A 14,423-nucleotide genomic window follows, 5' to 3' on the forward strand; every position below is an offset into this window, starting at 1 on the left:
CAGAACCTAGTAGAGACAAAGATAGTAAAAAATGATCTGTTTATCTACATATGCATGTCAAGCCACTTCCCATCATAAACAGCTGAGCCAAAAGTAGGGCTCACCTAGTTCTTTGCAAGATTCTTGCTTTGACATTATACTAAAGATAATATAATTATGAAGTGCTTTCAAATGTAACCATTTGGAATTTGTATATACTTATCCTAGGTAAAAAATAATAATCATTTCTTACTTGTATAGTGTTTTAGTGCTATTGTTTGAATATTTCTTCTGAATCTTTTTCTAGGGTAAGTAACAATATTTATTTTGTGGAAATGCATTTGTCTGTGAGAAAAATTAACTTCGGAATTAAGATAGAGGAAATGTCAAAATAGTTTAGAAATATAACTTTTTACTTTTTCAATCATATTTCAATTACATGTAATGAAGATTTACAGGTTTAAGGACTACGGAAATATTTGAGGACTGATTGCATATTGATCATCCACTAATATTTCCCCAGTTGAGCTCAGCCAAAGAAAACCATAAAGCCAAAGAACTGCTTGGAAAAAAAATTTTGGTTTGTGCAAAACTTTAAAACAAAGACGTACTTTAAAATTTACTATTTTAACAAATGGAACCTAACAAAATACATGGTTCAAACAGTTACACGTTATACTCTGCTTATGGGTGGGATGGAGTAGTAGATCAGAACTTCTGTTGAGAACTAATAGAAAAGCAGAATAAAAGACCAAATCATTTGTTTGAATATAGCTAAGAAGGCTATGAAGAGGGTATAACTCCCTCGTCAAAGTGAGCTGACTTTGACAGGGGCAATTTCTGGGGGCATTTGCTAATCGTAGGCATGGGAAAGAGTGTGATCATCTCAACATTTCACTGAAAGAGTGTCACTGGTGGGTAATGTTGAAACCTGTAAGCTTTGGGTAAATATGTGGCAAGCCTCAAACACAGAGCTCTTTTACCACTCAGAAAAGAAAGCCAATTTCTGGGCATTCATGGGGCAGGATGGCAAAGTGGAAAGCCTCTGAAAGGAAAATAAAATTTTTGCGGTCTTACGAGACAAGGATCCACAGGAGAAAGGGCTTTGGAGAAACACCACACTTTCAGCTGAAACTCTTGAGAACCAGGGTAGACTACAGGTAGACTTTTTCGAGGGTTGCAGCTCAGCCTCAATATGAAATAGTCCCTAATTAAATTAAGATGAAGTGCCATGTTATCTGCCTAGTGAAAGGAAGGATACATCCATTATGGAGGAAGATACATCATCGGGATCATCTATAATTTTCTATACACACTATTCAGCACTTAAGGGAAAATCATTAAGTATGCAAAAATAAAACATCTCAAGATAACAATTTAAAAAAACAAACAAAAAAGTAAACACTAGAAACCTACCCGTGGCTGATCAAGACATTAGAGCTAGGTAAGGAATTTTAAAACAACTCTAATTACTATATTTATGACAAGAGAGTGAGAAATGATAAAGAACTTTACCAGAGTTCTTTATAGAGTATTAGATTCTATAAAAAGAATAACAAATTCTAGAGTTGAGAAATATACTATTGGAAATGAACTCATTAGATGGATTAAACAACACATTAGATACAGCAGAAGACAGATTTAGTAAACTCAAGAAACAGCAATAGAATATATCTAAATTTAAGCAGAGAAGTAAAATAATGAAAAATATTATTTAAAAAACCTTTGGAAACATGTGAAACATAGTGAAAAGGTCTTAACAGAGTATAGTTGGATCCCTAGAAGGAACACAGAGAATGAAGCAAAAGCAAAAGAGAATTCCAGGAGGAATTAAAGAGTAATAGTAAAAGTAAATATGTAAGAATATACACATAGAAGTAAATATTGACTGTTGTCACTTGACTGCATAAGACAATAATAGAAATGTCTCTACAGGATTTAAAACCTAGGCAGAATTAAAAAGAATGGCAACAATGGTGCAAAAGATGTGAGAGTGTAAACAGAGTTAAAGTATTCTAATGTTACAAAATTATTAGGAGTTTGGTAAAAATAATCATCTGTATTAGATTGGAAGAAGTCAAGGATTCATGTTTAATTTGTAAGGTAGAAGCTGGGGAATATAAAATATAAACTAATATATAATTAACAAATTAATGTAACAAAAAATTAAAATATTTTTGGATTAACCCCAAAAAGGAGAGAAATAAAAGGGATCAAATATAAAATGGATAGCAATGAGGTAGACATAAACCAAAATCTATCAGCAATTACTTCAGATTTAAAAGAACTCAATATTCTAATTCAGAGACCAAGATTTCTCATGGGAAAAAATTACTACCCCCAACTCAGAGACCAAGATGGTCTCACAGGAAAAAATTACTACCCCCAACTCTATAGTGCTTAAGAAAGCTACACCTTAAATATGAGAACACAGAGAAGTTGAAAATAAAACCATGAAGAAAGATACAGCATGCAAACATCAACCAAGATAAGGGATGGCTCAACTAATAATCAGACAAAGTGGACTTTATGGAAAGAAGCATTACTAGAAATACAGAAGGTATGTTATTTATTGATTTATTGTTCCTCAGCTCCAAACCCACCCATCACTCTGTATTGTGATACTGGAACTGAAATCTGCAGACTACATTTTTATTTTTCCAGCTGGTTGAAAGTTAGGCTCTGCCAATAGAGGGTACTGGAGAAACACTGCAAAGCTGAAAGGGGAAGAAGGGACATTTCCTTCTTGGAATTTTCTGTTTCTGCCAGCAGCAAATGTTTCTGTTTGTAGGGCTCTAGGCAGCCTTTACCGATGCGGTGGTGGCCCGCACAGTCAGTGCAGGTATTCTTTTGCCAAATTTCTTCATCACCACAGCCATGTTCATGTGCCCTCATCCCTAAGGATGCTATAGGGAACTAAGGAGAAGACAGCACAATTTAAATCTGTCTTCAGTGAATAACAAGGCTTTTACGTACATAAAATGTAAAAAATTGATGAATACAAGGAGAAATTGACAAATCTCCAATTATAGTGGGAAATTGTAACACAACTCTGTCAAAGGCTGATGGAATTTCAGACAAAAAAAGAAAGAAAGGAAAAAGGAAAGAAAAAACTTTCAAGAACATAGGAGCTCTGTGTAACATAAGCCACAAACTTGGCTTAATAGACATATGTCAAATCCTGTAACAAAGAACATCAGAATGTACATTCTTTTCAAGTGTACCTGCAACTTTTACCAAAATTAACCATAGCTCACTCATAAGTCAAGCCACCACAAATTTCACATTTTATATGGAAAAAAAAAGGGCCAAGAATAGCCATGTTAATCTTGAAGAAGAACAAAGCTGACAGACTTGGCCGGATATTGAGAATTACTATAAATAAAGCTATAGTAAGGAGGCAGCATGGCTTTGATGCAAGGATAAATTACACCACCTGAAAAGAATAAAAAGTCCAGTAGTAGACCTACATATAAATGTTCATTTAATTTATGACAAGAGTGACCCTGGCACGCAATGGGGGTGCTGTGGCTTAAGCATGTCCCCTAAAAGTTCATGTGTTGGAAGCCTGATTTTCACCTTGATGCAGCAGTGTGGGGAGGTGAGGTCTAGTGGGAGGTGTTTGAGTCATGAATAGATTAATGCTGAGTGAGTGAGGGAGTAAATTCTTGTAATCCCAGCTACTCAAGAGGCTGAGGCAGGAGGATCACTTGAACCCGGGAGGAGGAGGTTGCAATGAGCTAAGATTGCACCACTGCACTCCGGCCTGGGTGACAGAGCAAGACTCTGCCTCAAAAAAAAAAAAAAAAAAAAAGTAAGCCATTGTAAAGCAAGACTGCCTCGCATGTTTGGTCTTCCTTTTGCATGTCTGCTTCCTCTTTGCTTCTTTGCCACGTGGTAATGCAGCATGAGTTCCTCACCAGAAACAGCAGATGCTGGTGCCATGTTTCCTGGACTTCCCAGCCTCCAGAATTGTAAGCCAAATAAACTTATTTTTAAAATAAATTACCCAGTCTCAGGTATTCTGCTATAGCAACAGAAAACAGAATAAGTCAAAAACTAGAATGATGGCTTTTTAAATAAATGGTGCTGGCCTAAATCAAATGCAGCAAATAAATTTTGATACCTATCTTACATAATGCACAAAAATCAATTCCAAATGCATTGCAACGGTAAATGTAAAAAAAAAACATTAATGCTTTTAAAAGAAAATGGATGATTTTATGAGTTGGGTAGGCAAGGATTTCTTGAACAGAACATACAAATAAAAAATTGGATTATATTATACATAATAATTTTTGTTCATCAAAACACATCTTTAAAAATGAAATGACAATTCATGGAATAAAAGAAAATATCTGTAGTACATATATTTGATGTGGACTTGTATCCAGAATATATAAAGGAGTTCTGTGAAAGAAGACAGAAGAAGAAGACCCAGTAGAGAAGTGGGCTAAACATTTTAATAGACATATCACAAAAGATGATCTCCAAATGGTCAGTAAACTCTTGAAAGAGTTATTAACTCCCATTAGTTTAGTCATCAATGGAATGCAAAGTGAAACCACAGGTTGATACCACAGCAAATCCACCAGAAGGCTAAAATTAAGAAGACAGACAATACCTAGTATTGGCAAGTATATGGCGTAAGTGGAGCTTTTACACAAAGCAGATATAAATGTAAGATGGTACAACCAATTTGGAAAGCTGTTTGGCAGCATCTGCTTCCTCCTATATCCTGTACTGGCAGATTCTTTTTCCTATATACCCAGCAGAAATGCATACAAGAATGTTCACAGTAGCACTATTCACAACAACGTAATAACATAATAACATTGAAAACATTCCAAATGCCCATGAATCATAGAAAAGATAAAAATATTGTGGTATATTTATACAATGGAAAAATATTATTAGCAGTGAGAATAAAGGAACTACAACTACAAGCAACCACATGGAAGAATCTCACAAATAAAACATGGAGTGAAAGAAGCCAGATACAAAAGAATACATATTATATGATTCATTTAAATAAAGATTAAATTTAGGCAAAACTGATTTGTGCTGTTAGATGTCAGATTTGTGGTTGCCCTTGAGACAGTGAGTAGTAACTCGAATGGAACAGGGGGAGCTCCTGGGCTTACTGGTACCATCATTTCTGGATCTGAGAGCTGGTTACACCAATGTGTTCATTTGATTAAATCTGTCTTCATTTGTGCCTTTTACCAAATGTATGTTATGCATCGATAAAAAGTTTAAGAAAATCAAAGGTCAAGACAGATTGAAATTTTACATACAAAGACTCTGAGATTTCCTAAGGCAAGTTTTGCCTAAACACATGCCCCCTACTCCCTTACCTACAACCTTTGCATTGTCTAAGAATATAAGCAAGAAGGCAGGGTAAGGATTTGATAGTTAGGAGGTGTTTTCTTCAAAATTCTCCAGGAGGGTAAAACCACACAAAACAAATGAAATGCAGTTCATGTTAGTGGCTTGGAAATTATCAGACTGTGTGTATGGTAGATAGACTGAAAGAGATTCCATGATTACATTTCTGAAGGTTCTAAACACCAGGGCAAACAGCACTGAACATGTAGCAGTTGCTTGCTTTCATTGTCATAATTATTATTTTTTACTTTTATTTTTATGCTATCTTTTTAAAAATAATTTTTTATTTTTATTATTTGTGGGGACATAGTAGGTATATATATTTATGGGGTACATGAGATGTTTTGACATAGGGATGCAATGTGTAATAATCACATCATGGAGAATGAGGTATCCATCCCCTCAAGGATTTATCCTTTGTGTTACAAACCATCCAATTATACCGTTTTAGTTATTTTAAAATGTACAGTTAAATTATTATTGACTGTAGTCACCCTCTTGTGCTGTCAGATACTAGGTCTTATTCATTCATTCTAACTAGTTTTTCATACTCATTACTGTCAAAATTTTTTAAATTTAGCTGTGGCAGAGGGAGGAATAAAGCCTCTGTGCTTGCTTTCTGACCCAAACTCCCTGCAGTTGTTTGTTATATTAATTGGAAAATAGGGTGACCTAATGACCAGACCAATGACCGCAGGCTCAGCCTTACCTCAGTCAACACCCAGTCCTAGGAGAAGGTGGGAAGAAGAAGGGTCTCAAGAGAGGCCAGTGGGAACCAGAGAAGACAGTGACTCAAGACCCCTTCCCTGTGCAGCCACCAAGTAGACGAATAAGCTTTCCCTGTCCTCTCTCTTGGGAAGGAGGGAAAAATGGTGACCACTTGAGAGGAAAAACGTACCCAAAGAACCCATTTAAAAACACTACTGAATTGTATTTGATGAGAAAGTTTAAATAATCCCTCTCTACATTCCCACATTTCAACATTAGTAGAAATGGGGTCTAAAGAGCTTGCCTGATGAGTTCTGCTATCAAAATAAATCTGCCTCTGCCATCACTGTACATCTAAATCAGCTTATACCAGTTTAGGGCAACACCTCCAGGTGGGAATGTCCCAGAAAGAAGCAGCACTCTGAAGCCTAGAGGAAGAGATGAATCAGGCTCTGAGGGATTCTTTTCAAATGGCACCTCCCGCCCATTATATCCCAACCCCATCCCATTATCTTGAAGGAATATTGTGGATGTGAAAGATCTGGAAGAATAAAAAATATTGCGAATTAGGGTGGTAGAAAGATAGGTGGAGAACAGAAATGATCACCTGCTACTGAAAGATAAGAAAGAACAAAATCAGATGACCACGATGTTAGACAAATTCTATAACAACAGACAGAGTCACAGAAAGGTCCATGGAAGGCAGGATCTATGGGAGGAAAACAGGAAAAGAAATGGCAGCTGCAGAAGATAAAGCTTCTATGAACACTAAAACTTCCTCCTTTTCTACATTCATAAATGGTGGTAATTTCAATGTATTTCAAGTCTTTTCTTTCAATCTGGTAATGACTCTCATATTTAACATGATGCTTCTTCACTGTTAACTACATCAGTAAATATAAAGGGTGAGGAAGTTAACTGAGAGATCGGAACTTTTGAAAGCCTTTAATTAAGCCTTGGCCCCAATACGTAAGAAGGTTCAGAAGCCTTCTATGTGTTTATTCCTCCATTATCTTCTTCTCTGAGGGGGATCCCATGGACTCTCAACACATACACACACACACACACACACACACACAGACACACACAGACACACACACGTCTCCCTAAAGAAGAGACCAGATGTATTAGGTCTGGGAATGTATGTTAGAGAGGACCACTGCAATCCTTTCTTTCTTCACCTTAAACTTAGGTTTCCAAATGTCTGTTCAACAGGAATGAGAAGTGATTTATATCATGTTGTTGCTCCTTACATCTTCAAGTTAACAAAATTGAGCTGATTTCTAACAAGTTAAATGCATACTTTTTTTCTTGGTGGGGGGGTGATAATGCAATGTCATCTCAAGCTATAACTTCGGTGATCGTTCAAGACAGCATCGAATTCTTCTGCCTGAGTTATGCTGGCTAATAGGAATTTAATTGAGAACCAGTGGGAGAGCACTGAAGCATTCATGCATGTGAAATCAGATGAACACCCACAATGCGGAATTTCCTAAGGAAAGTTATTCTGGCAGAGAAATACAGACCAGGTTGAGTGCCAGTAACTTTTAAGCTAAGATGTGGAGCTATCTTCCTAATAAGTAACGAGCTAAAGGTCCCTAAAGAAAAGTGAGGCCAATATTTTCAACTCTATATTTTCAAACGTTTTAAAAACATCAGCTCAGAGTTATATACAATTCCCTTCCTCTGTAAGGTATTAATCTTCCTTAACTTTGATTCCATATAATAATGCTTATGTTTGAAAGGCACATGCACAACTTATTTAGGTAAATCTAAAATAAACAGCAAGACAGAATAACTAATTTGTCTATGAAAAGAAATTGAAATCAGGAGCTGATTTCTATTCAGTAATTATCATACAAGTCTTCCTGAAACATTTCCTTTTAAATGGCCTACTTAAAACCATATCAATTTTCCACTTCTTGTGCAATTCTAGATGACAGTGTGAATTCAGCTTCAGTTTCTACTCATAAAGGTTAAAGAGACGCTTTCTAACACCTATCCTGTATCAAGTCAACTCAATTACCTTTCAAAGTTGCCTAAATCGTGAAATATTGGTGGTTCAAATACATGAATTCTGCACATTTCAGAATAGATGTACATAGGTGTACATAAATGTATATCACATCATATAGTATGTAAATACATTTACTCCTGGAGGCTTTCTAAAATGTAAAGCTAAAGCTGAATCTTCACCTTCCAGTAATTTTACAGTAATTTTCCCCATCATATAGGAATTTGGAATTCTGATATCAGTCATAGCCATTGGGTTCTGTTTTCTTATTCGCAAAATGGAGTTAATTATAATATCTGCCTCATGTAATTGTTGAGAAGAGTAATATAGGAAGATTGCCTGAAAACAGTAACCGCTCAATAAATGCTAACTATTATTCTATCATTATCATCATTTTTGTTATTGCTGTTATTATTGTTCAGCAATTTTTTTAAAAATTAGACACTTAGAAAAATGCTTTCTATTAGACAGATGGCTCATGCTCATTCATTGCATATATTTTGAAATTTAGCTAGAGCTATGATAAATTAGTCTTTATTTTGCTATATTTAAGCTAGACTGCTATAATATTTTATTTTATAACATCCCTGAAAAACTCAGCAAGCTCTTCGTGAGTGCAAAATGTTACAACTTGAACATTACTTTCCAAGAAGATGACTCAACATATTCTACACTAGTTGAAAGACAATACTCTAGGCTTTCTGATGTAAAAGGATTTAAAAACCCTTGAGCATATGGTGTTTGCACTGCTTTTGTTACTATGGCCTACAGTTGTTGGGGTACCTATTCATTTATTTCAAACTGATGTGTCACATAAAAGGAACAACAACAAAAACACAACATGCAGTGAAATTCTATGTAGAGGAATGTAGCTTCAGTCACTGTGTGTCTTAATTAGAAAGAATAGCTGGGCGTAGTGGCTCATGCCTGTAATCCCAGCACTTTAGGATACTGAGGTGGGCATATCACTGGAGGTCAGGAGTTTGAGACCAGCCTGGCCAACATGGCAAAATCATGTCTCTACTAAAAATACAAAATTAGCTGGCTGTGGTGGCGCGTGCTTGTAATCCCAGCTACTCAGGAGGCTGAGGCAGGAGAATCACTTGGACCCAGGAGGCAGAGGTTGCAGTGAGCCAAGAAGGTACCACGGCACTCCAGCCTGGGTGACAGAGCAAGACTCTGTCTCAAAACAAACAAACAAACAAACTCCTGCAGTAAGGATTAACTGTGGGTTTATGCCTGGAGATCATTTTAAGGTTCTGTATCTCACAGTTCATGCTCATTGGTTGCTTTCTTTTAGTCATAATCAATTTCCAAGGTGCTAGTTTCACTGCTCAGAGGATGAACAACTTAATGAAATTAGGGTAGTTTCTGTTATAATACTGCTAGTACATGAAACTTAATCATAAAGGGTTGAACAAAAACACAATACAAAGTTTTTATGCATTTCTTTCAAACTAAGGCTTACTAAAAATGGTAAACACTTCCCCGATGCTTCAAAAACAGAGAACTTTACTGATATCTATTAATATTTTATGGGTAATAAATCCAAAATGCAAATTTTAAACAAAGCTTGAACCTATTTTTAATTGCTCACGCTGAACAACCTTTGAACAGCAAGGTCCTTGTAAAAGACATTCATTCATTCATTCATTTACTCATTCATACAGCAAACATTTCAGAGCACGCATTTTACGCCAGGCATGATGTTAGGATACAGAAATGATGACATGGTCTATGTCTTACAGGGAGCTTGGATTGTTTCTCTCCCTAATATCCTACTCCTTGACGTTCAATATCTTCAATCCACAGTAATATTATGGGTTAAGGAGACAACATCCCGAATCACAAATGATAAAATGTGAACTCTGAATTAGCAGTCATCATCTCCCACTTGACTAGCAGATGTCCTCAAACTATACACTTTATTAGGGAATATATATTAGAATAAAGCAAAACAAAACAAAAAGTCTGTTATTGGGAAACCAAGTGGGATCTTAGTCTTTACTTTCTCACCAGAGTGGGGAAGGATAGGGTGACCCGGTGCAGCGGACAGGGAACCACTTTGGAACTACCTGTCTTCTAACTGCCTGCAGGAGATGATTTCTTGGTTACTTATTAGGGCTTTTTATAAGCAGCATTCCTCATTCCTCGCGTGGGCAGGAAGAAAGGAGCTCCTGTTTTCCCAGCTTTCTCCATCTTCACCTGAGGGTCATCTCCCTTCCTTCCCACCCAGCCACTGAACGAGAAAAGCTTTAACTGGGCAGACCCGAATGATTCTCCTCCTACCTAAGCAGTTGTGGCTCAGCCCCGCGGGGACAGGGCGAAGCTCTGGACTCCTCCCAGCCACAGCATCTGCCAACACCGGCTTCCCAACGTCCCACTGCGAGGCCTGATCAGGCTGCTTGCTCGCGGGGACGCCCGGACTTGAAACGTCCCGTGCCACGAGGCCCATCGTGCCCACAAGTGGCGCGGGTCACTGGCACCTCCCTAGTCTTTCCTCTTGAGTTGCACTTGATGTTTCCAATAATAAAAACAAGGTTATTTATATTTTTCCGTTCAGATTCTAAAAACAATATGATCAATAAAATAATCTGGAAGATACAGAAAGATGTACATAAAATAAAAATTATCTGTATTCTAAAGAGAAGCACTGAGAACATTTTCATGTATATCTTTGCAGTCTCTTTACTATGAATAGATTAAAAAAAACATACCATTCTGTCTCTTTCACACAAAACTACACAGATACAATATAGACTTTATACATACATTTTATAAAGTTTTGTATTTGTTCTCTTTTAAAGAAAATTATTTTAAACATTTTACTCTAAAACCATTTATGAGATCTCATAAGCTCCTACCTATGTATGTTTTAGAGTAAAATATGTATATTATATAGAATATATAAATGTATATTATATATCAAATGTATCATATATTATACTAACATATGTTATATAATATATAACATGTTACGTTATATATGTAATTATGTATATTTAAACATAAACGCACTTTACCTTCTATGCATTTTAGGCAGCACATTATTGATACATTTGAAGAAATCTATGTACCCCTAAGGACTGCGTCTTTCTCCTAGCCACTGTTGTGACTTGTATGACAAACATCCCTTGCTTTCCTTTATAGCTTAACAAATCATACATGCATCACTTTTTATTGAAATATGACATATATCCAGAAAAATGAATGAACTGCAGTGTGTTGAATAAATTATCACAACGTGAACCCATCAGAATAACCACCACCTCAATAAAAAAATAAATTCTTAGCACCCCAGAAACCCCTTCTAATTTCCATTCCTTTTCATTCACCGTAGGTAGTGACTGTTGTGGTTTCTAACACCACAGTTTAGTTTTGTCTGTTTTTGAACATAATAAAAATAGTCCAGTTATGGTTTTACTACTCTATGCTGCCATTGATTACAGTAGTATAATCTATCTTTTACAAAGTACACTAAATATGATGACTAAATTTCACTTCTTGGGGAAAAAGTTTGTCTTATTCACGCTTTCCCACCCCTACTCTCTCCTACCTCTCTGCAAAAAACGGGGAAACTACGCTTCAAGGTAAGGTGTAAGGATTGATGGAGATGAGGTGCATGAAGCCTCTGCTGTGTGATAACAGGCTTTTCAATCCCTCTGCAGTAGTCATAATCTCCCTGCTACCTCTCACTGATGTATCTCCATCCTGCCTTCAAAGCTCTGCTTCCTTAAAAAATTTTTTTAACCTAGTAAACAGTTCTGCAAGTTTTGATTGTAAGTGCCACACAATCAAGATTTAAAACATTACTTTCACCCATAAAAATAACACTATGTCTCTGTAGTCAACTCAGCGGATCATTTCCACACCCTGGCATCTACTGATGTGTTTTTTGTCCCTTTAGTGTTATCTTTTCCAAAGGTCAAATAAATGGAATTATATAGCATGTAGCCTTTTGAATCAGACTTCTTTCATTCAGCATATTACATATGAGATTCACATTGCTGTGGTGTTTATCAGGAGTTCAGTCCTGTTTATTGCTGAGTAATGTTCTATTTGTGTGCATATACCACAGTTTATCTATTCACTAGTTGAGGAATATTTGGGGGTGGTCATGAATAAAGCTCCTATAAATATTTGTATACATATGTTTGTGTAAATTTAAGTTTTACTTTACTTAAATACCTATGGATCAGATTGCTGGGCCATATGGGGTTTAACTTCATAAGAAACAGCCAAATTATTTTCCAAAATTTCTGTACCATTTTGCTTTCCCATCAGCAATACATGAGATTTCCAGTTACTCTCACATCCTCACCAGCACTTGGTATTGTCAGATTTTCTTTTCATTTTAAAAATAATATTTCCTTTGGGTGTCTCCTTGTGGTTTTAATTTGCATTCCCTAATAGCAAATGACATTGAGTATATTTTCATGTGCTTATTTGCCATTTATATCTTCTTCGTTGAAGTGCCTGGCCCAATCTTTTGCTCATTTTAAAATAAATGGATTGTTTTATTACTTGGTTTTTTACTTGGTTTATTTTTACTTGGTTTATTACTTCTTTTATTCTAAATATAAGCCCTTTATCAGACTTGTGTTTTAAGTATGTTTTTCCAGTCTGTGCTTGTCTCTTTATTCTCTAAGCCACGTCTTTCAAGGAGTAGAAGGTCCTAACTTTGATACATTTCATTTACCTTTTTTATGGCTTGTGTCTTTGATTTTATGTCTAAGAAATCTTTTTCTAACCCCAAGTCACAAAGATTTTTCTCCTAAGTTTTCATTTGAGAGCTTCCTAGTTTTTAGGTTTTACATTTACGATATGATCATTTATGACTTAATTTTTGTGTGGGGTGCAAGTTATGAGTTGAGGTTAATTTCTTTTTGCAAATAGAGGTCCAGTTGTTCCTGCACCATTTGTTGAAAAGACCATCCTTTTTCCATTGAATGGCCTTTGTACCTTTGTTGAAAAATCAATGCACAAGTCTATTTCTGTACTCTCTAGTCTGTTCTATTGATCTATATGTTTGCTTTTTCTTCAATATCACACTGTCCTGGTTACTATAGCTTTATAAAGTTCTAATTTCAGATAGTGCATATCCTTCAACTTTGTTCTTCTTTTCCAGAAGTATTTTGTATATTCTAATTTCTTTGCTTTTCCATGTAAATTCTAGAATCACCTTGTTGATTTTTATCGAAAATATCTTGTTACAATTTTGATTGGAATTGTTGAAATCTATAGAACAATTTAGGAAAAACTGACATTTTAGCAAATGAGTCTTCCAATCCATTATCACTGCATACAGGCATATATCAGAGATATTGTGGGTTTGGTTCCCAACCACTATAATTAAGTGAATATTGCGATAAAGTGAGTCACATTAAGTTTTTGGTTTCCCAAAACCAAAAACTGCACATAAAAATTATGTTTACGCTGTACTGTAGTCTATTAAGTGTGCAACAGAATTATGTCTAAAAAATACATTCCATATTTAAAAATACATTATTGCTAAAAAATGCTGATAATCATTTGAGATTTCAGTGAGTTACAATCTTATTGCTGATTTAGAGTCTTGCCTCAATGTTAATGGCTACTGATTGATCAGGATGGTGATTGCTGGTGGTTGAGGTAACTGTGGTAATTTCTTAAAATATGACAGTGAAGTTTGTTGCATTGATAATTTTTTTTCACAGAAGATTTCTCTGCAGCATGTGATGCTGTTTGATAGTATTTTACCCACAGAAGAACTTATTTCAAAATTGGAGTCAATCCTCTCAAACTCTGCAGCTGCTTTATCAAATAAGTTTACGGAATATTCAAAATCTTTTGTTGTCCTTTCAACAATGTTCAAAGCATCTTCCCTAAGAGGAGACTCTATCTCAAGAAACTACTTTCTTTGTTCATCCATAAGAAGCAACTCTGTATCCATTCAAGTTGTATCATGGGATTGCAGCAATTCAGTCACATCTTCAAGCTCCACTTCTAATTCTAGATCCTTTCTATTTCTAACATATCTGCAGTTAACTTCTCCACTGAAGTCTTGAACCCCTGAAAGTCATTCATGAGAGTTAGAATCAACTTCTTCCAAGCCCCTGTAGTTAATGTTGATATTTTGGCCTCCTCACATGAATTGCAAATATTCCTAATGGCACTTAGACTAGTCAATCATTTCCAGAAGGCTTTCAATTTAGTTTGTCCAGATCCACCAGGGGAATCACTATCTATGGCAGCTATAGCCTTACAAAATGCACTTCTTTAATAATAAGACTGGAAAATCTAAATGACTTCTTGATCCAGAATGGATATTGTGTTAGCAGGCATGAAAACAACA

General features: G+C 35.8%; 1 protein-coding gene across 1 annotated transcript in view; it reads right to left on the minus strand.

Moving 5' to 3' along the window:
• The window catches only part of SPATA16 (spermatogenesis associated 16), a 212,957-nt gene extending 202,422 nt beyond the window's left edge, over positions 1-10,535 (minus strand). The window contains exon 1 of the mRNA XM_055110879.1: positions 10,379-10,535. The gene's annotated coding sequence lies outside the window, so the exon portion shown is untranslated. The remainder of the gene's footprint in view (positions 1-10,378) is intronic.
• Between the last annotated feature and the right edge of the window lie 3,888 nt (positions 10,536-14,423).

Source organism: Pan paniscus, chromosome 2, assembly GCF_029289425.2.
Source record: "Pan paniscus chromosome 2, NHGRI_mPanPan1-v2.0_pri, whole genome shotgun sequence".
Classification (NCBI taxonomy): domain Eukaryota; kingdom Metazoa; phylum Chordata; class Mammalia; order Primates; family Hominidae; genus Pan; species Pan paniscus.